Source organism: Geotrypetes seraphini, chromosome 2 (genome assembly GCF_902459505.1).
Source record: "Geotrypetes seraphini chromosome 2, aGeoSer1.1, whole genome shotgun sequence".
In the NCBI taxonomy this organism is placed as follows: Eukaryota; Metazoa; Chordata; class Amphibia; order Gymnophiona; family Dermophiidae; genus Geotrypetes; species Geotrypetes seraphini.
This window is the reverse complement of record NC_047085.1, coordinates 336,688,381-336,714,723: the sequence shown is the minus strand read 5'-3', so window position 1 is coordinate 336,714,723 and position 26,343 is coordinate 336,688,381. Positions and strand designations below refer to the sequence as shown.

Sequence of the window (26,343 nt, the reverse complement as noted above, 5' to 3'; positions counted from 1 at the left end):
TCCCGTTTCTAGGATAATGGTACACCAATGCAATTAACTATCACTCTTATTGGTGTCTTATAAATTCAGGTTCAGTAGGTATTTCTATGTTCCAGGGGGGCTAATATATTTGTACAGAAATAAAAGTGGGGGTTACACCTGGGTCCCACTGTTGAAAGACCACTGCACTGACCACTAGGCCACTCCTTACACTTGCTTGCTGCTCTTTTAGGAATGGCCATAATACAGTAAAACCTTGGATTGCAAGTAACTTGGTTTGCAAGTGTTTTGCAAGAAAAGCAAAACATTTTGTTAAATTTTAACTTGATATACAAGCAATGTCTTGCAATACAAGTAAATATAGTATACACACATCACAACTGAGCTGATGGTTCTTCTCTTTCTGACACAGCAAGAGTGTAGTGATGTAGTGACTGTTCTAAACCAGCCCAGAGAGAGGCACGCGTGCACCGCGCCGCCCCTCCCCCGAACCAGCGGGGTTACTTGATCTAATCGCCGCCTGAGCCCAGCCACTTCATCGGGAACCAGCCCAGAGAGAGGCACGCGTGCACCGTGCCGCCCCTCCCCCGAACCAGCGGGGTTACTTGATCTAATCGCCGCCTGAGCCCAGCCACTTCATCGGGAACCAGCCCAGAGAGAGGCACGCGTGCACCGCGCCGCCCCTCCCCCGAACCAGTGGGGTTACTTGATCTAATCGCCGCCTGAGCCCAGCCACTTCATCGGGAACCAGCCCAGAGAGAGGCACGCGTGCACCGCGCCGCCCCTCCCCCGAACCAGCGGGGTTACTTGATCTAATCGCCGCCTGAGCCCAGCCACTTCATTGGGAACCAGCCCAGAGAGAGGCACGCGTGCACCGCGCCGCCCCTCCCCCGAACCAGCAGGGTTACTTGATCTAATCTCCACTTCTCGCCGGCCCTTCTGCAGCAAGGAGAGGAGCGTGGGAGCCCTGCTCCGCCCCCCTCCAGACACAGAAAAGCCGACCTTTTTCAAAGATTAGCACCGGAGGAACCTGCCTCTTTCGCCGGCCCTTCTGCAGCAAGGAGAGGAGCGTGGGAGCCCTGCTCCGCCCCCCTCCAGACACAGAAAAGCCGACCTTTTTCAAAGATTAGCACCGGAGGAACCTGCCTCTTTCGCCGGCCCTTCTGCAGCAAGGAGAGGAGCGTGGGAGCCCTGCTCCGCCCCCCTCCAGACACAGAAAAGCCGACCTTTTTCAAAGATTAGCACCGGAGGAACCTGCCTCTTTCGCCGGCCCTTCTGCAGCAAGGAGAGGAGTGTGGGAGCCCTGCTCCGCCCCCCTCCAGACACAGAAAAGCTGACCTTTTTCAAAGATTAGCACCGGAGGAACCTGCCTCTTTCGCCGGCCCTTCTGCAGCAAGGAGAGGAGCGTGGGAGCCCTGCTCCGCCCCCCTCCAGACACAGAAAAGCCGACCTTTTTCAAAGATTAGCACCGGAGGAACCTGCCTCTTTCGCCGGCCCTTCTGCAGCAAGGAGAGAGCGTGGGAGCCCTGCTCCGCCCCCCTCCAGACACAGAAAAGCCGACCTTTTTCAAAGATTAGCACCGGAGGAACCTGCCTCTTTCACCGGCCCTTCTGCAGCAAGGAGAGGAGCGTGGGAGCCCTGCTCCGCCCCCCTCCAGACACAGAAAAGCCGACCTTTTTCAAAGATTAGCACCGGAGGAACCTACCTCTTTCGCCGACCCTTCTGCAGCAAGGAGAGGAGCGTGGGAGCCCTGCTCCTCCCCCCTCCAGACACAGAAAAGCCGACCTTTCTCAAAGATTAGCACCGGAGGAACCTGCCTCTTTCGCCGGCCCTTCTGCAGCAAGGAGAGGAGCGTGGGAGCCCTGCTCCGCCCCCCTCCAGACACAGAAAAGCCGACCTTTTTCAAAGATTAGCACCGGAGGAACCTGCCTCTTTCGCCGGCCCTTCTGCAGCAAGGAGAGGAGCGTGGGAGCCCTGCTCCGCCCCCCTCCAGACACAGAAAAGCCGACCTTTTTCAAAGATTAGCACCGGAGGAACCTGCCTCTTTCGCCGGCCCTTCTGCAGCAAGGAGAGGAGCGTGGGAGCCCTGCTCCGCCCCCCTCCAGACACAGAAAAGCCGACCTTTTTCAAAGATCAGCACCGGAGGAACCTGCCTCTTTCGCCGGCCCTTCTGCAGCAAGGAGAGGAGCGTGGGAGCCCGGCTCCGCCCCCCTCCAGACACAGAAAAGCCGACCTTTTTCAAAGTTTAGCACCGGAGGAACCTGCCTCGTTCGCTGGCCCTTCTGTAGCAAGGAGAGGAACGTGGGAGCCCTGCTCCGCCCCCCTCCAGACACAGAAAAGCCGACCTTTTTCAAAGATTAGCACCGGAGGAACCTGCCTCTTTCGCCGGTCCTTCTGCAGCAAGGAGAGGAGCGTGGGAGCCCTGCTCCGCCCCCCTCCAGACACAGAAAAGCCGACCTTTTTCAAAGATTAGCACCGGAGGAACCTGCCTCTTTCGCCGGCCCTTCTGCAGCAAGGAGAGGAGCGTGGGAGCCCTGCTCCGCCCCCCTCCAGACACAGAAAAGCCGACCTTTTTCAAAGATTAGCACCGGAGGAACCTGCCTCTTTCGCCGGCCCTTCTGCAGCAAGGAGAGAGCGTGGGAGCCCTGCTCCGCCCCCCTCCAGACACAGAAAAGCCGACCTTTTTCAAAGATTAGCACCGGAGGAACCTGCCTCTTTCACCGGCCCTTCTGCAGCAAGGAGAGGAGTGTGGGAGCCCTGCTCCGCCCCCCTCCAGACACAGAAAAGCCGACCTTTTTCAAAGATTAGCACCGGAGGAACCTACCTCTTTCGCCGGCCCTTCTGCAGCAAGGAGAGGAGCGTGGGAGCCCTGCTCCGCCCCCCTCCAGACACAGAAAAGCCGACCTTTCTCAAAGATTAGCACCGGAGGAACCTGCCTCTTTCGCCGGCCCTTCTGCAGCAAGGAGAGGAGCGTGGGAGCCCTGCTCCGCCCCCCTCCAGACACAGAAAAGCCGACCTTTTTCAAAGATTAGCACCGGAGGAACCTGCCTCTTTCGCCGGCCCTTCTGCAGCAAGGAGAGGAGCGTGGGAGCCCTGCTCCGCCCCCCTCCAGACACAGAAAAGCCGACCTTTTTCAAAGATTAGCACCGGAGGAACCTGCCTCTTTCGCCGGCCCTTCTGCAGCAAGGAGAGGAGCGTGGGAGCCCGGCTCCGCCCCCCTCCAGACACAGAAAAGCCGACCTTTTTCAAAGATCAGCACCGGAGGAACCTGCCTCTTTCGCCGGCCCTTCTGCAGCAAGGAGAGGAGCGTGGGAGCCCGGCTCCGCCCCCCTCCAGACACAGAAAAGCCGACCTTTTTCAAAGTTTAGCACCGGAGGAACCTGCCTCGTTCGCTGGCCCTTCTGTAGCAAGGAGAGGAACGTGGGAGCCCTGCTCCGCCCCCCTCCAGACACAGAAAAGCCGACCTTTTTCAAAGATTAGCACCGGAGGAACCTGCCTCTTTCGCCGGTCCTTCTGCAGCAAGGAGAGGAGCGTGGGAGCCCTGCTCCGCCCCCCTCCAGACACAGAAAAGCCGACCTTTTTCAAAGATTAGCACCAATTACAACAACCAGCAAACATGAAGCTCTTATTGATCCTATTGATCTATTTATTAAGCAATAACGTTAGGGATGTTATTTCGCTCTATCCAAAACTTCACTCCGTTCATTACCCTGTCACACCCATTAGGCTTCCAACTGACCAACAGGAAGAAAGAGTAAATCATATCAAAATAATCACAAGCAATGGCAGACCACATCGTACCACCAAAAAAAGAACAAGGGAAATAAAACCAATCAAAACCACTACATTCGCCTTACCCATCACCACTACCTCTGTTCCCTGCGCCTACCACAACCATAGATCAGTAAGGAACAAGGCTTTCTTAATCAAAGATTGGATCATCAACAAGCAGTTGGCCTGCCTCTTTCTAACAGAAACATGGCTACTGTCCGAAGAAGATCCAATACTAAATGACCTAATGCCAGATAACTATAAAATTTGCATGTTAAACCGCGAAGACAGAAGAGGGGGAGGACTGGCAGTCATCCTTAAGGAAGAACTTGAACTTGAATTAGTAGAATCCAAGATAACCAACCAATTAGAAATACTAGCATGCAAAATTAGTAATAAGAATCTAGAAGAATACCTCTCCTGTATTCTATTTTATGTCCCGCCAAAAAGCTGGTCAAAAGCCAGAGAGGATTTCTACGAATTTATTCTACATAATTCAATTACTCCGTCTTACAATATTATAGCAGGAGATGTAAACATACACTTAGAGAATGAGGACAATCCTGACACGAAAGATCTTAAAAACTTCCTATCCTCACTCAACTACAATCTCCCTTCATCCACACAAACTCATGAAAAAGGCCATCAGCTAGATTTGGTAGCTATGTCCTCAAAAGAGATCCTGAATCCCTCTATTTCTATATCCGACGGCATCTGGTACCACGACATCTGGTCCGATCATTTCACCTACTACTTTAACTTAATCTGGAATCAACCAAAAGAAAAAACTCACCCAAAGATAAAAAAAGAACATCTCACAAGGGGCCACATCAACCCAGAGGAATACTGGGCACACTACGAATCGCGTGAGGAAATAAATGAAGGGGATGAGTTCTGGGAACAGTGGACGAAAACAAGCACATCCATCCTAGATAAAATAGCCCCTAAACGAAACAGAACAAACCGCTCAAATAAATATAATAAATGGTTCGACTCTGAACTATTAAACATGAAACAATCAGTAAGACGACTAGAAAGGATCTGGAATAAAACAGGAGAAATATTAGACCGGAACAATTGGAGATCCAACATAAAGGACTACAAACAACTGATAAAAGAAAAACGAAAAACATTCTACTCATCCAAAATTCATACATCCAATATGAGTTCAAAATGATTCAACACTAAAGAACTGTTCAACCTGGTTACAAATTTATTCGACACCACACGCCACAATCAATCCATGCACGACATAAAACTTCCATCAGCAGACGATCTAGCTCAACACTTTGACTCAAAAATTAAGAACCTAAGGAACAATTGCCCAACAAACAACATACCTGCACATCAAATAGCCAACACACATGAAAACGAAATACCTGTGGATATGTTTTGGACCTCCTTTCAGGATCTAGAATGGAATAACTTCATAAAACTCTATAACAAGTACACTAAATCACACTGCATTCTAGATCCCTGTCCCCCCAACATTATGAAAACATTAGACTTTAAACTAACACTGTGGAGTTATCTGACCAATAAATTCAAAAACGGAAAATTCCTAATGAATAACGGTCACATTATAATCACCCCAATTCCAAAAAATCGTAAACAATCCCTAACATCTGTAACCAACTATAGACCGGTAGCATCCATTCCATTCTTCGTAAAAATAATGGGAGGTTTAGTACATACCCAATTGATGAACTACCTTGATCAGTTTTCACTACTACATGAAACCCAGTCTGGCTTCAGACCTCTGTTTAGCACTGAGACGGCGATTGCAGCGACCCTAGAATACTTACGCAACTTATTCAGCAAGGGCCACAATGCCTTAATCATGCAATTTGACATGAGCTCGGCCTTCGACCTGGTGGATCACAAAAAATTGCTACAATGCTTAGACGCAATCAGCATCGGAGGTGAGGTATTCGACTGGTTCCGAGGAATCCTTACGACCCGCACCTATCAAGTACGCTTCAACTGCAACCTCTCTAAAACATGGAGAAACCCATCAGTCGTTCCACAGGGGTCTCCATTATCCCCACTACTCTTTAACGTCTATATATCATCACTAGGCATGCAGCTGGCCCAACGGGGTATAAAAGTATTCAGTTATGCGGATGACTTCACAATCATTATCCCGTTTAATACGTCACCCTCCGAAATCATCCCCACGGCAACAGAAGCGCTAAACCTGATGGAACAATGGACCACAGAATTCAAACTGAAGCTTAATTCAGATAAAACTAAATTCTTCATAGCCTCGCCACATCCACCTATCACCACAACACCACTACGCATTAACAATCTTAACTACCCTATTCAACCTACAATGAAGGTTCTGGGGGGTAATACTGGATCAAGGTCTAACTATGAAAGACCATGTGGACTCCCTAGTCAGAAAGGGGTTTTTTACTCTCTGGAAACTTAGGTCCATTAGAGCATACTTCGACGCTTCAGCATTCAGAATTCTAGTACAATCCCTAATACTAAGCCACCTTGATTATTGCAACATTACCCATCTGGCAATCACCCGGAAGCAAATGCAGAGACTTCAACTGATCCAAAACGCAGCAGTCAGGTTGATCTTCAGACTGAAAAAGTCCGATCATATAACCCCTTCCTACCGACTCCTGCATTGGCTGCCAATGGAGGCACGTACGAAGTTCAAACTGGGATGTCTCTGCTTCAAGGTATTATCCGGTCTAGCCCCTAAATATATAACAGATCTCTTCTCATTCCCAATCAACAGACATGAGAGAAGAGCACACCAGAAATTCGTTTCCCCACCAGCCAGAGGATGCAAATATAAGAGACACCATCAACAACTTCTATCATACCAAGCAGCCTTATGGGGCAAAGACTTGGAAAAACTAATTACACACTCAAACAATTATGGTGAATTTAGGAAGCACCTAAAACATACCTGTTCTCGAAATACCTAGGTAACGAATCGGAACAATAGCCCCCATCGCAATCCCTCCCCAATTTAGATCTTGTAAACTGTTAACCTCTAATCTCTAACTATGAATGTTCCTCACAATTTATGGAATTTTTCTAATTCATAGTGAACCGCATGGAACTTCACGGTCCTGCAATCTATAAACTGTTGTTATTATTTTTATTGTTGCTACTATCAGATATTCGCCGCTACACTCTGTAATTCGATGTCTGTGCAATTTATCTTCATTGTAAACCGCCTAGAAGTCGCAAGATTGTTGGCGGTATATAAGAATAAAGTTATTATTATTATTATTATTATTATAAACAAGCAAAGACTTGCAATATGAGTACATACAATATACGTACGTCACATCATCACAGAGGAGCCGATGGTTCTTCTCTCTCTGATGCTGCAGGAGTGTAGTGACTGTTCTAAATGAGAAAGGTCTTATAATACAAGTACGTATAGTATTTTGTATTAAAGTTTTTGGGTTGTGGAATGAATCGTCTGCGTTCCATTATTTCCTATTGGTAAATTTGCTTTGATATACGAGTGCTTTGGATTACAAGCATGCTTCTGGAACAAATTATGCTCACAAACCAAGGTTTTATTGTACCTGAAGCTTCATAGAGCCAGTTATCAACCATCACTTTCACTTCTCTGAGGGGTGGGAGAGGATCAGTAGTCACTGGGAGATGAAGAGGAGTTATGCCTGCATCCCTCCAATGGTCAGCTGCTCAATCAAGTTAGCTTTTTGGACTCTGGATTTGATTGAAACAGTTCTAGATAAAAATGTCCTTTTCTTGCCTTGGATGTTTCCTCCCATTCTATTATCAAAGGAAGATGTCCTAATTTTGGGCCTGCCCTATTTCCACCCCAAACATACTTCCAACACACCCCCTTGCTATTTCTGCAAACTGCAGTGGAAAATGTCCAAATTCTGCCTTTCAAAAAATCACGATTTGGACATTTTCAGCAGATGGACCCTTTTTTAGCTATTCTGAGATGCCCATCTGATTTGAAAATGAGTGCCAATGTCTACCACATTCAAGACAATATCTGATTTTCAAATCAGTAAGTCCATTATCCCCTTTGACTGCCAAATGCAACTGTACATCATTGTAAACATGGTAAAATTTACCGTATTTTCACGTAGATAACGTGCACCCGTGTAAAACGCGCACACGGGTATAGCGCGCGGAAAACACAAATTTATGTAAAGAAATTTTTATATACCGCGCTCACGGGTATACCGCGCATGCCGCCCCGACTCTCCTCTGGCTGCCCTGACTCTCCTCTGGCTGCCCTGACTTTCCGTTCACTGCCCCGACTCTCCGTTCGCTGCCCCAACTCTCCTCTGGCTGCCCCGACTCTCCGTTCACCTGCCCCGACTTTCTGTTCGCTGCCCCGACTCTCCTCTGGCTGCCCCGACTCTCCTCTGGCTGCCCTGACTTTCCGTTCGCTGCCCCGACTCTCCGTTCGCTGCCCCGACTCTCCTCTGGCTGCCCCGACTCTCCGTTCACCTGCCCCGACTTTCCGTTCGCTGCCCCGACTCTCCTCTGGCTGCCCTGACTTTCCGTTCGCTGCCCCAACTCTCCGTTCGCTGCCCCGACTCTCCTCTGGCTGCCCCGACTCTCCGTTCACCTGCCCCGATTTTCCGTTCACTGCCCCGACTCTCCTCTGGCTGCCCCGACTCTCCTCTGGCTGCCCTGACTTTCCGTTCGCTGCCCCGACTCTCCTCTGGCTGCCCCGACTCTCCTCTGGCTGCCCTGACTTTCCGTTCGCTGCCCCGACTCTCCGTTCGCTGCCCCGACTCCCCTCTGGTTGCCCCGACTCTCCGTTCACCCGCCCCGACTTTCCGTTCACTGCCCCGACTCTCCTCTGGCTGCCCTGACTTTCCATTCGCTGCCCCGACTCTCCTCTGGCTGCCCCGACTTTCCGTTCGCTGCCCCGACTCTCCGTGCGCTGCCCCGACTCTCCTTTCGCCCGCCCTGCCCTGCTCCCAGCTCTGTAAGCATGCGCAATGGTCTGAGCATGCTTGCCGCTTAGTTTTCTGCGCCGGGTTGTGGGGGCGCGCTTTTGACCTGTCACCAAGGCGGTTTTTCTGGCGGTGTGCTTTTCACCACGTGGCTGTGGCCCCCCTCTATCTGGCCTTGTAATTTGCCCAGTGAATACTATTTTGACTATACAACAGCATCTCAGCCTTTGGGTAAGCCTATAAAAGATTAATGCTGCATGTAGAGCCCACATTTTAATTTGATCTCTTCAGATTGGTATTCTGCATATATCTACCCGGTAGTAGAGTTTATCAATTAAATTTAAATTTACTGCCATAATGGCAGGAATGAGACGAAAGTCATATACAGCGGACTTTAAGCTTCAAGTCGTTGCGAAAGCTGAGGAAATAGGCAACCGGGCCGCAGCGAGAGAGTTCGATGTTGGAGAAACATCGGTGCGTGAATGGAGAAAAGATAAGAAGGAACTGGAGAAATGCAATCCGCGAAAACGGGCACATCGTGGGGCCAAACCAAAATGGCCTCAGCTGGAGGATAACTTGAAGCAGTGGATTCTGGCGAGAAGGGAGCAAAATCAATCAGTCTCTACTGTTGCGATTCAGATTAAGGCAAAACTACTTGCCAATGGAAGAGGAATACCCGACTTCAAAGCTGGCTTCACATGGATCTCAAAATTTATGAAAAGGAACGGACTATCAGTTAGAATGAGAACAACTGTTGGCCAGCGACTTCCAGATGACTGGCAGCAAAAATTGATTGATTTCCGTGACTTTGTCGCCAAAGAAATATCTGAACTTGGCATCACTGCAAAGGACGTCATCAACATGGATGAAATTCCAATGGCATTCGACATTCCAGCGACAAGAACCATAGCCCCCACAGGTACTAAATCTGTTGCCATCACCACAACTGGGCATGAAAGAACGTGTTTTACAGTCGTTCTTGGTTGCTCAGCTAGCGGGGTTAAGTTAAAGCCCATGCTCATTTTCAAAAGGGTCACTATGCCCCGTGAAAAGCTGCCCACCAGTGTGGTTGTGCACTGCAACAAGAAGGGATGGATGGACTGCGACGTAATGAGATTGTGGGTAGATAAATGCTTTAGGGCAAGACAGGGTGGATTCTTTGCAAAAAAATCCTTGTTAATTTTTGATGCCATGGCTGCCCACAAAGAAAAAAATGTTCAGGCCTACATTAATTCTACTCGTGCCCACATCGCTGTGATACCTGGAGGCCTGACATGTAAGCTGCAACCACTTGACATCGCAATGAATCATCCATTCAAGACTTTTATTAGAAAGGAGTGGGAGGAGTGGATGCAGAGCGGCATGCACGAGTACACACCCGTGGGGCGGCTGAAGCGGGCAACTTTCACAGAAGTCTGCAAGTGGGTGGCTTCAGCATGGGACAAAATAACACCAGATACCATTCGAAACGGATTTAGAAAAGCGGGCATTGTTTATGAAACCAATGACACTACGGGTACTACCAGTGCAGCGGAAGGAGGCAACAACATGGATATCAGCGATGATGATGACGATGATGACGATATTACTTCAGAAATAAACGAGGATCGTCTGCAGGCCGTGCTCACTTTATTTAATGACGATGATGACAATTCGGATTTTGATGGATTCAAGGATTCAGATGACTGTGATGATGATGACTGAATAAACCTGTACACTTTGTTTATTTACAACTTTACCGTAATTACGGTAACTGTATTTAGATTATTTTGTCCTCGATACTTCATTTGATCTACCGGTTAATGTTATAGTTTATAAGAATGAACATGTAATTTCTGTTCTTGTTGCTGAATTCATACTCACTAACTCTAGATTAAAAGCTATACGGTTGTTTATAAGAATGAACAGTTTTTTTCTTTTCACGTGTTTGGTTGGAGGGTGTGTGAATGGTGCGTGAGTTCTCCTATGTCTGGTTGAGGTGGATTGAATTACCGGTATTTAGCTGAAGAAATTATGGTAGTTAAACACCCCCCCCCCCCCATTCCACACACATTACAGTAATTCTCTTCCATTTTTGTTCCCATTATAAAAAACACTGATAAGTTTCCAGAAAAAAATACATTAAAATAAGAAGTGAAAACAAAGGCCCCTACAGATGAGAACATAACATAAGAATAGCCTAACTGGGTCAGTCCAATGGTCCATCATGCCCAGTAGCCCATTCTCATGGTAGCCAATCCAGGTCACTAATACCTGGTCAAAACCCAAAGAATAGCAAACATTCCATTCTACGGATCCAGGACAAGCAGACGCTTCCCCCATGTCTTAATAACAGACTATGGACTTTTCCTCCAGGAATTTGTCCAAACATTTTTAAAACCAGCAACGCTATCTGCTTTTACCATAACTTAAATCTTTCCTTCCAAACAGAGACCTTGCTAGATGTCAAATACAGAAAGAACAAGGTAACTTCACAAGGACTTAGCTGTGCAGGAAATGTGAATCTCCTCATACACCCACCATATAGTGCAAAAATGTGCAAAGGTCTGTTTTTTTTCTTTCGATCACTACATAGCCTAATGCCACACAAATATATTCTGAAGGTCAATGCTAAGGTTAACAAAGTTTCCTTTCTTGGACCACAAGGAGATACTGACAAACCACTAGAAGAGATCCCAAAACAACTACGCAGGTACAACACCACTCAGTGTGTGAACCAGTTCAGTGGAGTGGACTACGGTAACTGGGGGGTGGAAATGGACCCGGAGTTTTCTCAGCAGAATTTTCCAGAACATCTCTTCCTCTCAACACATTGACACGCTGGTGGGTTTATTTTATAGCTTTTTCACTCCCTTCGGTCTGCCTGTCCCCCCTTGAAGTCCTGTCCCCCCTTGAAGTCCTGCCTGTCCCCCCTTGAAGTCCTGTCCCCCCTTGAAGTCCTGCCTGTCCCCCCTTGAAGTCCTGTCCCCCCTTGATGTCCTGTCCCCCCTTGAAGTCCTGTCCCCCCTTGAAGGTCTGCCTGTCCCCCCTTGAAGTCCTGTCCTCCCTTGAAGGTCTGTCTGTCCCCCCTTGAAGTCCTGTCCCCCCTTGAAGGTCTGCCTGTCCCCCCTTGAAGTCCTGTCCCCCCTTGAAGTCCTGTCCCCATCCTGAAAGCCTGATGCCCCCCCCCCCTGACGCCCGATTCATCATCCGGAAAGACCGCTCGCACCCCCACCGCTCGCACTCCCACCCCGAAGGACCGTTCGCACCCCCACAGCCTCCCCCCCTCCCCCATGGAGAAGCTGTCTACCTTGTTTCCGGATGCCAGTGAGCCCAGCTGTTTCCTCTGCCGGCGGTCCTGCCCCTTCTCCGAGCACTGCGCTACGCTGCTTCCTCTTCCGGCGGTCCCGCCCTTTCTCTGACATCAGAGAAAGGGCGGGACCGCCGGAAGAGGAAGCAGCGCAGCAGGGCTCAGAGAAGGGGCAGGACCGCCGGCAGAGGAAACAGCTGGGCTCACTGGCATCCGGAAACAAGGTAGACAGCTTCTCCATGGGGGGGGGGAGGCTGTGGGGGTGCGAGCGGTTCTTCGGGTGGAAGTGTGAGCGGTCCATCGGGGTGGGAGTGCGAGCGGTGGGGGTGCGAGCGGTCCTTCCGGATGATGAATCGGGCGTCGGGCGAGGTGGGAACTATGTAAAAAAAAATTTATATACCGCGCTCACGCGTATACCGCGCAAGGTTATGCACGGTTTGTAAAAACACGTATAACGCGCGCGTTATATGCGTGAAAATACGGTAACCCTTCATTTCTGATCAAATTAGTCCAATGTCTTAGGTACAAATCAAAGTTGGTCATATTGATTTGTAGAGGAGCACAAATTAATATACACAAAATGAGTCCACTCTTTTAAATACGATCTAAACCATGATAGAACTATACCACCTAAACCAAAGGTTGACAAGCATTGAAACAGAAGTAGTGATTGAGTGAATCAAGTGCTGCTGGGATTTTCTAAACCAGCTCTTCGATCTAACAATAAGTGAAAATATTTTGTCTAGAAGACAAGCAAAGTTTAGTATTAAGATGAGGGCTTGTGATTTTAGGCTTTAACCAATAGACTGATAAAAACACCCCCAATGCATAAAAATTAAAATAGGGAATGCATGTGTGTGCCCCAACATACAGTATCAACATCTGGATTTACAGTTGCTCCCTAGCATGCATCGGAAGGAGTAAGGAAGCTCTGCTCCTTATTCCCTGGTGCTTACTACTACCCCCAAATTTGAAAATATATAAGGAGTGAGGCCTCTGTTAATCGGTGGCATGTAAATGCAGATTTGCAAAATGGCAGGCATACAGTACATTTGTAAGTGGAGGAGTAGGCTAATGATGAGAATTGTGGGGATAAAAACCAGAGGAGCCAAGCTCAAATCTCACTGTGCTCTTTCTAAGCATAAGGCAAGTCATTTAATCCTCCACTGACTCAGGTACAAACTTAGATTGTAAGCCCTGTGGGAAAAGGAAACTCCTGTAATATTTGAAGTGGGGAAAAAAATAAGTACTGATACATATATCAACTTGTGAAATATCTACTTATATAGTATCACTTACAAATGTGATTTGCTGTGTTTTCTCTGTTCAGGTTTTCAAGGTGTATCTTTGTAAAATGGCTACTTCTAGAACACATGAAGCCCATGTGTGCTCATTTGTGTATTTTAGAAAAGGCTCTACATCAGCACATCCTTTTCTAAAACAATTCCAAAACCAAGGCTTAATTTCTTGAGGAAAGGCCTGGGGAGGCCTGCTGGCTCAGCTGATCGGGGATTCCCTTGCTTCATGATCAGATGAGCTGGCCGCCTCTACTTTTAGGTTTTGAAATATAGGCCAGCATTTTGCTGGTCTACATTTCAGGCATCTGTTGCAGCTCAAGGCCACTTCCGGGTAAAACCATGCCCACGCCCAGCCTTTGGTGAGCTTAGGTGTCCCTACGCATTTCTCTAGACCAGGGATCTCAAAGTCCCTCCTTGAGGGCCACAATCCAGTCGGGTTTTCAGCATTTCCCCAATGAATATGCATTGAAAGCAGTGCATGCAAATAGATCTCATGCATATTCATTGGGGAAATCCTGAAAACCCGACTGGATTGCGGCCCTCAAGGAGGGACTTTGAGACCCCTGCTCTAGACCCACGGCAAATGTCTACAGTGTAGGTGGATGTGCATCCTGATTGGCTGCCAGACAGCAGTACGATGCCTACCGCCACCTACAATCAGGATGCCCGTTTTTTTTAGAATCAGCCCCTAAATGTCTGTCTTGTGGGCAAATTTTGAAGGAACTTCAAGTCTAACTCCAGTTACAACACTCAGGGGTCCTTTTACTAAGGTGCGCTAGTGCGTCTTATTGCGCGCTAAATGCTAATGCGTGCCAACGCATCCATAGGATATAATGGATGCGTTAGCACACATTTGTATTTAGCGCATACTAAGATGCACTAGCGCACCTTAGTAAAAGGACCCCTCAATATGTTTCAATTTCAGAAAGGGTTCTACTGTCCTTTTCTTCTGTTAAACTTTGGGCTTTTTGTATACCACACTTCAGTTCTTTTATTTTGTTTGATTCCCATCCTTCGCATGTCCCCTTTCTCAGTGACAGCATGGGAAAACAAACCCAAATGGCAGCACACCTAAAAATATCACATTAAGTCTAATTTCATGCAAGCAAGGCCAGTTTTATTAACAGTCACTCTTGTGTACAGACATCTTTCTGGCTGCACACAAATAAAAGCCAAAAACACATTCCAAATCAGAAATAAAAGCAACAGAAAACAAATGACTGCCCTGCGGTTCCACTGTATTGGAATGTAGCTCACTCTCCTTTCATGCTCCTTCCAAATGTCCCTCAAATTTCAATAAAATGTTTTGGGGATTACAGCTATTTCCCTTGCACAGACTGAAAATTCTGTGGTAATCACAGCCTACAAGTGTGTAAAATGCCGTCTTTTAATCAGAATCATTTGCTTCATCTGTCTTTAATATCACAATAACAAGGACAAACCTACATGTACGAGTATCATGCAGTAACCACATGGATTAAATGCAAACCGGTTGTGGCACAGTGGTTAAAGCTAAAGCCTCAGCACCCTGAAGTTGTGGGTTCAAACTCATGCTGCTCCTTGTGACCCTGGGCAAGTCACTTAATCCCCCCATTGCCCTAGGTACATTAGATAGATTGTGAGCCCACCAAGGCAGACAGGGAAAAATGCTTGAGTACCTGCATAAATTCATGTAAAACTGTTCTGAGCTCCCTTGGGAGAACGGTATAGAAAATTGAATAAATAAATACATTTGGTCCTGGGAGGGGTTGGGCACAAAAGGGGTAGATGGGAGGTTTGGCTCTTGTTTCTTTGGGGGGGAAGGGGCTGAGGGTTTTCAGGGGGTTCCTTTGCACTTTGTGTGGGGGTGGGAGGGTTGGTGTTTCTGCTTGATATTGTAAAACTTGATGATATTTTGTTGTTATTGTCTGCTGGCTTTTTGTTGAGTTGCCTTTCGTGCTGCTGGTTTGTACTATTGTCTGTTGGATTTATCATCAATAAAAATTGTTTACACATAAAATCCTAGCTAGCATGTCTAAAAAAAAAACAGGTGAAAGAAATGCAAAACAGAAAATAAGCATAAACCTAACTTTTGTTTTCGGCTATGCAAACCCCTATTGCATGGCTAATGCTACTTTATTCATGTGCTACATAGCATCAAGTGACCATGCATTTGGTTCCTTTGTCTATTATACACATTAATTGATGAGAAAACAGCTTCAACAGAAACTAAAATACTAAAACTTTACCTAGGACTATTGGGAAAAGTGTAGATAACAAGCTAAAGGACCCGTTTACTAAAGCTTAGAGCAGAGGTAGGGAACTCCGGTCCTCGAGAGCCGTATTCCATTCGGGTTTTCAGGATTTCCCCAATGACTATGCATGAGATCTATTTGCATTCAATGCTTTCAATGCATAGTCATTGGGGAAATCCTGAAAACCCGAATGGAATATGGCTCTCGAGGACCGGAGTTCCCTACCCCTGGTTTAGAGCATGCTAATGGACATTGGTGCACGCTAAATGCTACATGTCCTATTTTATACCTAATGCCCATTAGCATGTGCTAAGCTTTAGTGGTCACATGCCACCTTATTCCTGTTTTTGTCAATGTAAATCTGTATACACACAACCCCGTTTTCAGCTGGTGGCAAGCTTTAATTGCCCACAGATTTTAGCACACTCAAAATATACAGTATGGGCTAGGAGAAAGGGGGGATGTGATAGGTGCATTTAAATATTTTAAAGACTACAGTAAGTTATAGGATGGTGAAATCCTCCATAACAAAAGTGTCAAGAACAAGGCATTAAGATATGATCAGTGAAGTCCTTCCCAGCCCATTCTAAACTCAAATACGGGACACACACCATGCACGTCTGCCCAATACCGGCTTTAGTTCTTCAATTTATACCATTCATTTTCTAATTAGAGATCCTCTGTGTCCATCCCATGATTTCTTGAATTCCTTCACCATTTTCATCTCCACTACTTCCATGGGACAGCATTCCAGGCATCAACCATCTTCTCTGTGAGAAAGAATTCCCTAACATTCCCATCTGTGTATATCAGCCTCTCACCTTGTAGAACATATGGCTCCCTTAGATTTCTATTCCTCAAATAGATCACTCTGTACTTCTTTGCATTGAATTTTAGTTACCAAACTTAAGACCATTCTTCCAATTTTTGCAGATCCTTTTTCATGTTTCCATTCCCTCTAGGGTGTCCATTCCATTACAAATCTTAGTATCATCCACAAAAAAACAAACCTTACCTTCTAACCATTCAGCAATGTAATTCACAAACAAAATTGGCCCCAACACCAATATTTGAGACACTCTACTACTCACCTTTCCTTCCTATTGAGTGAATTCTATTAACCTCCATTCTCTGGTGTCTGTCCATCAATCAGTTTCTAATCCAGTTCACCACTTTGGGTCCTAACTTCAGCCTGTCAAGTTTATTCAAGAGCCTCCTACGAGGAACCGTGTCAAAGGTTTTGCTGAAACCTATGTAAATTACATCTAGTGCACATCCTCAATCCAATTCTCTGGTCACCCAGTAAAGAATTCAATCAGATTAGTTTGCCATGATTTATCTTTAGTAAAACCATGTTGCCTAGGATTTTGTAACCCATTAGATTCTATGAAATTCACTATCATTTCCTTAAGCAACGCTTCCATTATTTTTCCAATAACCAGCCTGTAGTTTCCCACTTCATCTCTTTGACCACTTTTGTGAAGAGGGACCACATCTACTCTTCTCTTATCCCACAGAACCTCTCCTGTCTCCAAGGATTTATTGTACCACATATAAATATGAAAGAATGACTGCGGAACGTTTGGGGATTAGTAAGTCATTTAATAAAGTGTGGAATCCATTGGCTGCATTTGTTGCAGTGCAATAAGGGTCATGTATCTTTCTTTTGCATTAGATTTCCTTACACATCCAGGGTGGGTGGGTGGGAAATGTATTTTGTGGATTTAAGCTACTTATTAATAATATTGTAATCACATCAGATGTATTATTATATTAATGATTGAGATGAGGATGGGAGAAAATGATTGTTTTATGTATTATTTGTGTAGTTAATAGTGTTTTATGCAGTTTTTTATGTTCAATCAATTGTATTGCACTTTCAAAGTTTGAAAATCAATAAAGATTTTAAAAAAAGGATTTATTGAACAAATCTTTGAGAGAACCCACCAGAACCTCTCTGAGCTCCCTCAATATCCTGGAATGGATCCCATATGGTCCCATGGCTTTGTCCACCTTCAGTTTTTCAAGTTGTTCATAAACACATCCTTCCATGAATGGTGCATTATCCACTCCATTCTCATGTGCAACTTTGCTAGCAAATAGCACTCCTCCAGAGTTTTCTTCTGTGGAACACAGAACAGAAGTATTTGTTTAGCACATTTGCTTTTTCCTCATCACTCTCCACATAGTGGTTCATAGCTTCTCTCAGTCTCACAATTCCATTTCTGGTCTTCCTCCTTTCACTAATATACCTGAAAAAATTTTGTCTCCCTTTTTTTAATATTTCTAGCCATTTGTCCTTCCACTTCTCTCTCTTGGCTTCCTTCAGTTTCATCTGATATTCCTTTCTGTACTCCTCTTTTTAATTTCATAAACACCAACTCTTTTGTCTTTATTTTCTCCTCCACTTGTTTGGAGAACCATATCAGTTTCCTTTTTCTCTTGTTTTTATTTATTTTCCTCACTTAAAGGTCAGTAGCCATTTTTATTGCTTCTTTCAGCCTGGACAACTGTTTTTCCACTTTTCTTATGTCCATCCATCCTATCAGCTCTTTCTTCAGGTATTCCCCCATTTTACAACAGACCACATGTTTGAAATCCAGGATTTTGAGATTTCTGTGACTGCCCTCCACTTTAGATGTTATATCAAAACAAACTGTTTGAGGGTCGCTACTGCCCAGGTGGGCATCCATCCACTCAGACATTAGAAACACTTTTTTTCCATTGTGAGTATCAGATTCACTATTGCTTTTTCCTTTGAAAGGCATCCAACACAAGAATATGTCACAGATCATGAGACAGTTAAGTTGAAATCAGTGGGATACAGTCTCTCAGAACCAAACTGGTTTTATGCAGCTAGACTAGGAACGGATTTTAATTAATTAATTAAAACATTTTATTCTGCATATCACAAAAATCTAAATGGGTCACAAAGCCCTATGTTTTGAACTAACTTGAACATTTCTTTAGGATTCAAAAAGGTGCTTATCATATACTACAAAGAGAGCAATAATTGTACGTTTGTTGGAAATTTTATCTTGAAAACAGCTCTAAGGATTTTGATGAAATGTGGAGAAGTTACATTTTAGGGTACTAGAAAGCGATTTAGCTAGGTGTCAAGTTTGGGAAAATTCATTGAGGGAGGGAGGGCATTAGGGAGTTTGCAGCATCAGAATGAGGCTTGGAACACACTGAGAAAGACTATTGGGATGCCAGAATGAGGTTTGGAATATATTGAGAAAGTCTATTGGAAAATCAGAATGAGGCTTGGAACACACAAGATTACTGGAGCACCAGAGTGAGGTTTGAAAGGCTATTGGAGCACACTGAGAAAGATTTCAACACACAACCTGAGGAAAAAGACAGGAGGGATGTTTGGCTGATAAAACCACCAGGTTGGTTACTTAAAGAAAACAACACTACTCAGTTCACAAACACAAAGGAGGGAACGCCACAACCTGAGGAAAATTAAACAGATAATGAGGTTGGGCACTTCACAAACACACAAGAGAGGAGTTCAGTTCTGTTTAAAGTATGCTTATTTAAAGCATCATTATTTTTAAAATGTTGAATCAGTGTATTGTTGTTTAAATCACCAGCGTCTGCTTGGATGCCATCATGCATGTACAATTTTTTAAAGTACGAAGGAAGTTCACTTGGGTTTGCAGTCAAGGGAGTACAATAACCATTTTTCAGCGCTGCAAATGTAATTAGTTATCCAGACATATTAATTATAATTCAGCAAACTTCAAGACAAGGAGCAATAAATTGATTTGTTGCTGAGATTTATTTGTAACAGGCTGGTTATGCAAATGACATGATAAATTATGTCCTGTTGCAAAACACACTGTTTAATCTCTAGTAAAATATCATAATAAGTTATTTCTGCCAGCATTTTCTTAAATTTATAAGTCAACCATGATAATGCATTCTGCTTTCACTGACATGTAACCATCTTTCCTTCCATATCTGAACAATATAAGGGAGCACATCTGTGAGCTTTGAGGCCATCATTCACCCAGTTGGGGCTCTGGGGACTCACCTAATAGGTAGAAACTTTTGTTTAAAGGAGCTTGGGGCAATTGCTGAGGTTCACTAACACAGCCAAATCTGCTTTGGTATGTTTTTATTCACAAATGTAAATATTTTGCTGAAGTATTTTGTGAATAGTAATTAAATGGCAAAACATCATATTTTCCTTCAGATAATAATAAAAAATAAAACCAATAGCCTCTGAGAAGATTCATCCAGCAAACAGGAACAACCTCTGACCCAAATCCCTATGATAGTATTGCTACACAGACTCCTAAAGGTTTTTTGGAGTTCTTATTTTGGTAGCTGATTCGGCATGATGAGCTTTCTTTCTCCTCAGAAATCTATTGACATAATAGATGCTCTATACCAGAATCAGACCCTACCCTCTGTTTTCTGTCCAATAACTAATTCTTAATCCACAATGAAACATTGTCTCCTATCCCATGACTCTTTAATTTTCTCCGGAGCCTCTCATGAAGAACTCTGTGAAAAGCTTTCTGGAAATCTAGATACACTACATCAACCAGCTCACCTTTATCCACATGTTTCCTGTGGTACAACTTACAAATGAGACATCTCATTGGGAAGTTTATTCAGAATGTTTTTTTACTCTTCCACAAAACCACAATTCTGTTGAAAAATTGGAGCTGCCACTGGGGAAACAAAGGAACAAATCTCTGCCAAACAAACTGGATGAAATGTGATCAAATCCAAAGTTCTGATTCCCAAAAACAGACAAGGTTAATGATACAGGTGCAAGTGTTCCAATGGCAACAGGTATCTCATTGGTTCATAAGTCTTTATGGAATGTGAGGATTTTAAACTGAATATGCCATGCATTTGGCAACTAGTGCAGAGAGTGGAAAAGTGGAAATTGTATGATCAAACTGTTGTAGTCTATCTACATTCATGTGGCTGCATTCTGCGTAATCTAAAGTGATCTCAATGCTAATACTGAGTTTGAGCCTGAGTAACAACCCATTACAACAGTCTAGGTAGAATAAGATCACTAATTTGAAAACTCGGCCAAAAAAGCAAACAGGATGCTAGGAATTATTAGAAAAGGGATGGTAAATAAGATTAAGAATATTATTATGCCTCTCTATTGCTCCATTCTATTACGTTCCTTCAGGATTCCATACACTAGGGGGCTCATAATCAAAAGTTTAAAACGTCCAAAAACCAGCCTAAGTTGGCATTCAAATGTCCTAATAGCAGGGATGTCCAAAAGCTGATAATCATAACCAACTTTCTGGATGTGCAGCAGCACTTCTAAGCTGCTGTGCATCCAGAGAGCATAGGTGCTTGTTGGGAGGTGTTTAATGGGCGGGAATCAGGCAGGCTTCAACTTGGATGTACCCCAGCCATAATCAAAACTTTCCTAGAGGGAACTTAGATGCTGGCAGTTAGATCTGTTTGAGTTGCATCTACGTTCCACAAAGGTGCCCAAACTGATAAGAAGACCAAAGGAGGATTTAAGGCATGACCCCCTTTACTCCCACAGTGGTCATGAGCCCCTCTCACCACCCAAACAGTGAAAAAAACCCAAAACAAAAAAATCCCGTAGGCTTCCCATCAGCTGATCGCGCATGTGTGGTCCTGGCTGTCGCAAACTTTCTGAAATATTAAAGCGGCAATGAACTTTTAAAGTGTCTGTACCGGGGCTCCGTGGATGACGTCACCCACATGTGAGAATATGTTGCCTGCTTGCCCTGGGATAACTGCTGCTTCCATAGGAGATCTATAGAACGTATGATTTATTACATTGTGGAAGTTCTGCTGGATGGATGACATGGTTTGTATACATTTTTTTTCTAAAGAATTGAAAGAATTGTGCCAAGTTTTGTTTATATTGAATTGTTTCTCTTTGGTCCTACATGTGGAATGGGGAACACTTCTGAAAATGGAGGTTAGATTTTAGCTCCCTACCTAAGAGCCTTAATTTGGCTTCAAGAACCTCCCTATCACATTTCCCTATGTCATTGGTACCTACATGTACCAAGACAGTAGACTCCTCCCTAGCACTGTCTAAAATCTTATCTAAATGACTCATGAGGTCTGCCACCTTTGCACCAGGCAGGCAAGTGACCAAGCAATCTTCACATCTACCAGCCACTCAGCTATATACATGCTTAATGATTGAATCTCCAACAACAATGACTATCCTAATCCTTCCATCCTGGGCAGAAGCCCCTGGAGGCGCATCTTCATTGCAAGATGATATTTTATCCACTGGAGGGTAGGTCCTGGCTACAGGATCACTTCCTTCCTCTTCACAGTGATACTCCCCCTTCAGGAGACCTTTTTCCTCCATGGCAGGTTGCCAGACTGCAGATGGGACTTCTCTACTATGTCCCTGTAGACCTCAGTCTGCCTGAGCTCCTCCAAGTCTGCTTTTCTGGCCTCCAAAGATCAGACCTGTGTCCTGAGTGCTAGGAGCTCTTTGCACCAACTCCACACATACAAGTTCTCACTAACTGGGAGATAGTCAAACATTTTGTCTATATCCTTCTTTTTACTTATGATTTGTTCTAGTCTTTTTGTATTTTGTGAAACTAAATATTTGAGTTTTGGGGGCTTATCATATTAAACTGCCTTTTGCTACATCTGTTTTTTGACTTGTGTTTTTTCTTTCTGCTCCAACTAAGGCCTTGAGCTTTGCTCCCACTATCCAGTTGTACAATAATATTTTAGGCGTTCTGCTTATTCCCCTCTTTTACTAAGGCGTGCTAAACACTAACGTGTCCATAGAATATAATGGACGCATTAGTATTTAGCGCACGCTAAAACGGCTAGCGCGCCTTAGTAAAAGGGCCCTTATATTTTTTAGTATCTAAACATTTGTTATAGGGTATCTTTACCTTTATGGACTATTAGAAATGACTCAACCACATGAGAAGGAGGGAGTGAGAAGGAGGGAGTGGGAAGGCTGATGAGGGCCATACGACTATTGCTATAATTAGTTTTTCTTGTTAAGCCTTCTCCTTAAAAGATATGTTAGCATTTCCTTGACCTTGCTAACTTTAATCCTTGAATAAAAAGCAAATTAACTCAATTTTGACCACCTCCATTATAGCAAAACCTTCTATCAAATATACTTTACAACTAGAAAGCACTAAAGTCGTTGCCATTAAACTCATATTGCTTACAGCTGGGTAAAATAAAGAGCATTCATTTTTGAGATGCCACTATACAATAACGTACAGGCCAGATGTAAATCATTAGACTCTTTCCACACTGGTTTAAATAGATAATAGATAAAATTTTGATTTTGCCTATCATTTGTTTGTTTTTTTAAGTCTTAAAAAGTAAGATGAAAACTGTTAGTGTTAGAAATAAAAAATTAAAACATATATTTATTTGCTTGGGGGACTTTTTTTTGGTATGTGGTAACTTGATTTAAGTCAGAATAGTTTCTGTGACTGCTAATTCTAACAAAGCAATTAAAGGATATTTTCTACTAAAATGCACTAAATGTAGTCTAAGTAGAAAATAAATAGATTCTGAGGTAAATATACTGCGTTTCATTTAATTGTTAGGAATAGGATAGCTTTCTTTCAGAAAGTTTTCTGCACAAATGTAAACTGTGTGGAACCCTATTATGTTGTTGTCAGTTCATTTTGTAAACTCATGTCACTCTTTTTTAGCATGATGGATCACTATAGTTATATCGTTATGAGAATGGGGTGTGTTTCTGTACTAAGTACAGTACCTGAGTAAACCCCCCCCCCCTCCTTTTACAAAACCGCAAAAGCGGTTTTCAGCACAGGCCAGCATGCTGAATGCACTGCGCTGCTTCTGATGCTTATAGGAACTCTATGAGTGTCGGGAGCAGCGCAGAGCATTCAGTGAGCCAGCTGGCACTAAAAAACGCTATTGTAAAAGGGGGTAAATACCTTAAAGCAATAAAAATGGAAAGGAGATATCTTCAAGTGTAAGAACCAGGGTCAACATGAACAACTATGCACTCGCACAGGAAGAAACTTCAGGAAAGGCAACACAGCACAGTGAATTGGCTGGACCCAGAATCAATAGTGCAGAGGTGGACGGACAAAAAGACTGAACAGCCAGCATTCCCTTGCACCTGGTCTTAAAAGACACAAGACTGAGCCTCCTAGCCTTGAGAAGATGACACCGGCAGCGGAACAGGCTCTACTACTGCCTTTGTGTTCGAGGAGATACTGAATGTGAAAGAATAAAGGCACAACAGAGATCATGAACAGCAAAATAAAGCTGGAAAACCTTACCGCAGAACTCCATCCTTTGAACAGTTGAATGCTCAGCTTCAGGAGAGAATAATTCAGATAGTGCTTGTGGTGCAATGTGCAGAAAACCAACGTGGCTACCATATGAAGTTGATGTTGAGGGTCCCTATGACAGGAATTCATACAGTAATGACAGAATATTGGAGCTAGAAAAAGGATCTGAAAGCATGGACATGATCACATATTTAGAGAAACTTATATCTCATTTGCTGCATTAAGGGTTCAATATTGAGAAAATTCTGAGCTCTTAAATTAGCCTCCTAGATTTGTATTTTCATCAAACTTTGGAAGCATAACTTTACAGCTGAAAATTCATCTTAATTAAGCAGCTTAAAAGTTATGAGGTACATAATAGAAAGAAAAATACATCCAAAAACTGTCCCAAGTCAGTACGTGGACGACCTAAAAGACAAGGTTGTCCAAGTGCCGAAATTGAAGCTGTTTTTTGGACATATCCATAGGCCTCTGAATCCTGTTGTAAGCACAGAGCTCAAAGGGGTATTTTAGGAGGAGTAGTTAGGGTGGGAGGTGGGCGGGATGTGGGCCAACCAAACTTAGTTGTCCTGCAGCAATAATCAAAAGTTTTGACGAGGTTGCCTGGACAAAACTTATACGTTTTGACTTAGATGAAGTCAAAACAGGTATAAGTTCCAATCAGATTGCCGCTGAGCTAATCGCAGCTGCAGCGATCAGTTTAGTGACCCAGGCAACCTGTCGCCACCTCCCCTGCAAAGACTACGGCAAGAGGGATGCCTAGTCCCTCCTGCCAGACACTCCCGAAGCCACTTGCAATGATCACCGTCAGGAGAGATGCCCAATCTCTCCTGCTGGACACCCCCACCTCCTCTAAGGTAGCCCACCCGGACCCTCCAAGCCCACCCCTATCGGACTTTCGGGGGTGTCCAGCAGGAGAGATTGGGTATCTCTCCTGCCGGCGATCCCTCAAAGGTTCAAGGGGGAATTGTGTGTCCAGAAGGAGAGATTGGGCATCTCTCCTGCTGGCGATTGTTGCAGGGGGGTTGTGGCAGATTCTGGCAGGAGGTACTGGGCATTCCTCCTGCCGTGATCATTTCAGGGGGGGGCATGGTAGGTGCGGGCAAGAGAGATTGGCCATCCCTCCTACTGCGATCATTGGGGGGGAGGAAAGTTCCACGATTCTCTAACCAGCACTTATGACAGACACCGGTTAGAGAATCATGGTTTTAGTTGAAGGACTGGTCCTTCCAACACTTAAGTCTTGTTTTGGGCATTTGGGACTTGGGCAAATTTTTGTTTGGGAATATGGCTTAAAGATAGATGTAGTGGCGGTCTGGGCGATTAAACACTTGAACATACAGATAAGGTCATTCTCTATAAAAACCCACATTTGGGATGTTTTTTTCGGGAATGAACATTTCCCTACTGCTGATTTTGGGCGCCTAGCACCTTAGGCCAAAAAGGGACTTAGACATTTTTTTTTATTATGCCCCTCCATGCTGATAAATTTAGGCCTGCCATTTGTTTGCCTTGATTTATGAGTCTAGTACTAAAAATCAATAATAAAGGCTAGATGCACTAAAATCAGCGATCATCACTAAACCTGTTTTCACAGCTGTAGTGACGATCACTGTTACGACCCAATGCACAAAAATAGCCCACCGTGTGTCCTTTCCCTCGATCGCCCATTTTCCAATCTGACCATGCAAATTAACTAAAACCACATGCAAAAGCCAAGTGACTGATGCACTAACATCACTTGGCTATTCAAAACGGGGTTTTCGCAATCGTAAAAACCGATTTGTCTAGACCTGGCGGTAATGATGTTGGGTGTTTGACGGCCGCATTGAAGATAACAAGTTTGTTCTAAGTGTTTAGTTACCGCAGGAGCGTTACATACTATGAAGAGGCAGCACATTTTTTAAATCCCCCGATGAAGATCCGATGTGGATTGAAATGCCCAGATAAATGAGAGCATCGGGAGCTCAGAATATAAACCAGCACCGATGGTGGCAAAGTCCACTAAAGATAAGTGTTGCCTTTCTTCATAAAAACATTAGGAGGGGAAGGGAATCAATCTGAGATATCATCATACACACAAACAAAAAAGTGTTTCAAAATATGCCAAGGGAAGGGAAAGAGGAATGAACATAAATGATTATGAAAAATGTGACACAGGATGTGGACCTGAAATGATATATAGATCAAAAGAGGTCCTAAGATCTGTTTTTTCAGTATACCATGATATGTTCATTCTTCAGTATTAGTAAAGTGTTCCGAGGGAAGCATTAAGTGTTATCACGTAAATAATGGTATTTTATAAAAATTCAAAAATAAAAGAAAGGAAAGAGTAGTAAATCTTGATGATTCTGGGTTTATATATTTAAAAAAGTATCTACACTTCTCCCTTCGTATTCGCTGTGAAAGGGATTAACAGACCCGCAAATACAGAAAAACCGCGAATAACTTTTTCATATGTTATTCGCTGTTTTCTATTAAAAACCATTGTGAATATGGTGAAACCGTGAATTACATGGTGGGAGATCTTGCCTGTTCCTGAAGGAGAGGCAA

The 26,343-nt window shown here is 44.3% G+C and overlaps 1 protein-coding gene across 9 annotated transcripts in view; it reads right to left on the bottom strand.

Moving 5' to 3' along the window:
- Positions 1 to 26,343, bottom strand: part of SUGCT (succinyl-CoA:glutarate-CoA transferase) — a 965,969-nt gene that overhangs the window by 47,960 nt on the left and 891,666 nt on the right. The window contains exon 14 of one of the 9 annotated variants that reach the window (XR_004538045.1): positions 23,779 to 23,902. The exons of the other annotated variants lie outside the window; for them this stretch is intronic. The gene's annotated coding sequence lies outside the window, so the exon portion shown is untranslated. The remainder of the gene's footprint in view (positions 1 to 23,778; positions 23,903 to 26,343) is intronic. 9 annotated transcript variants of the gene reach the window in all.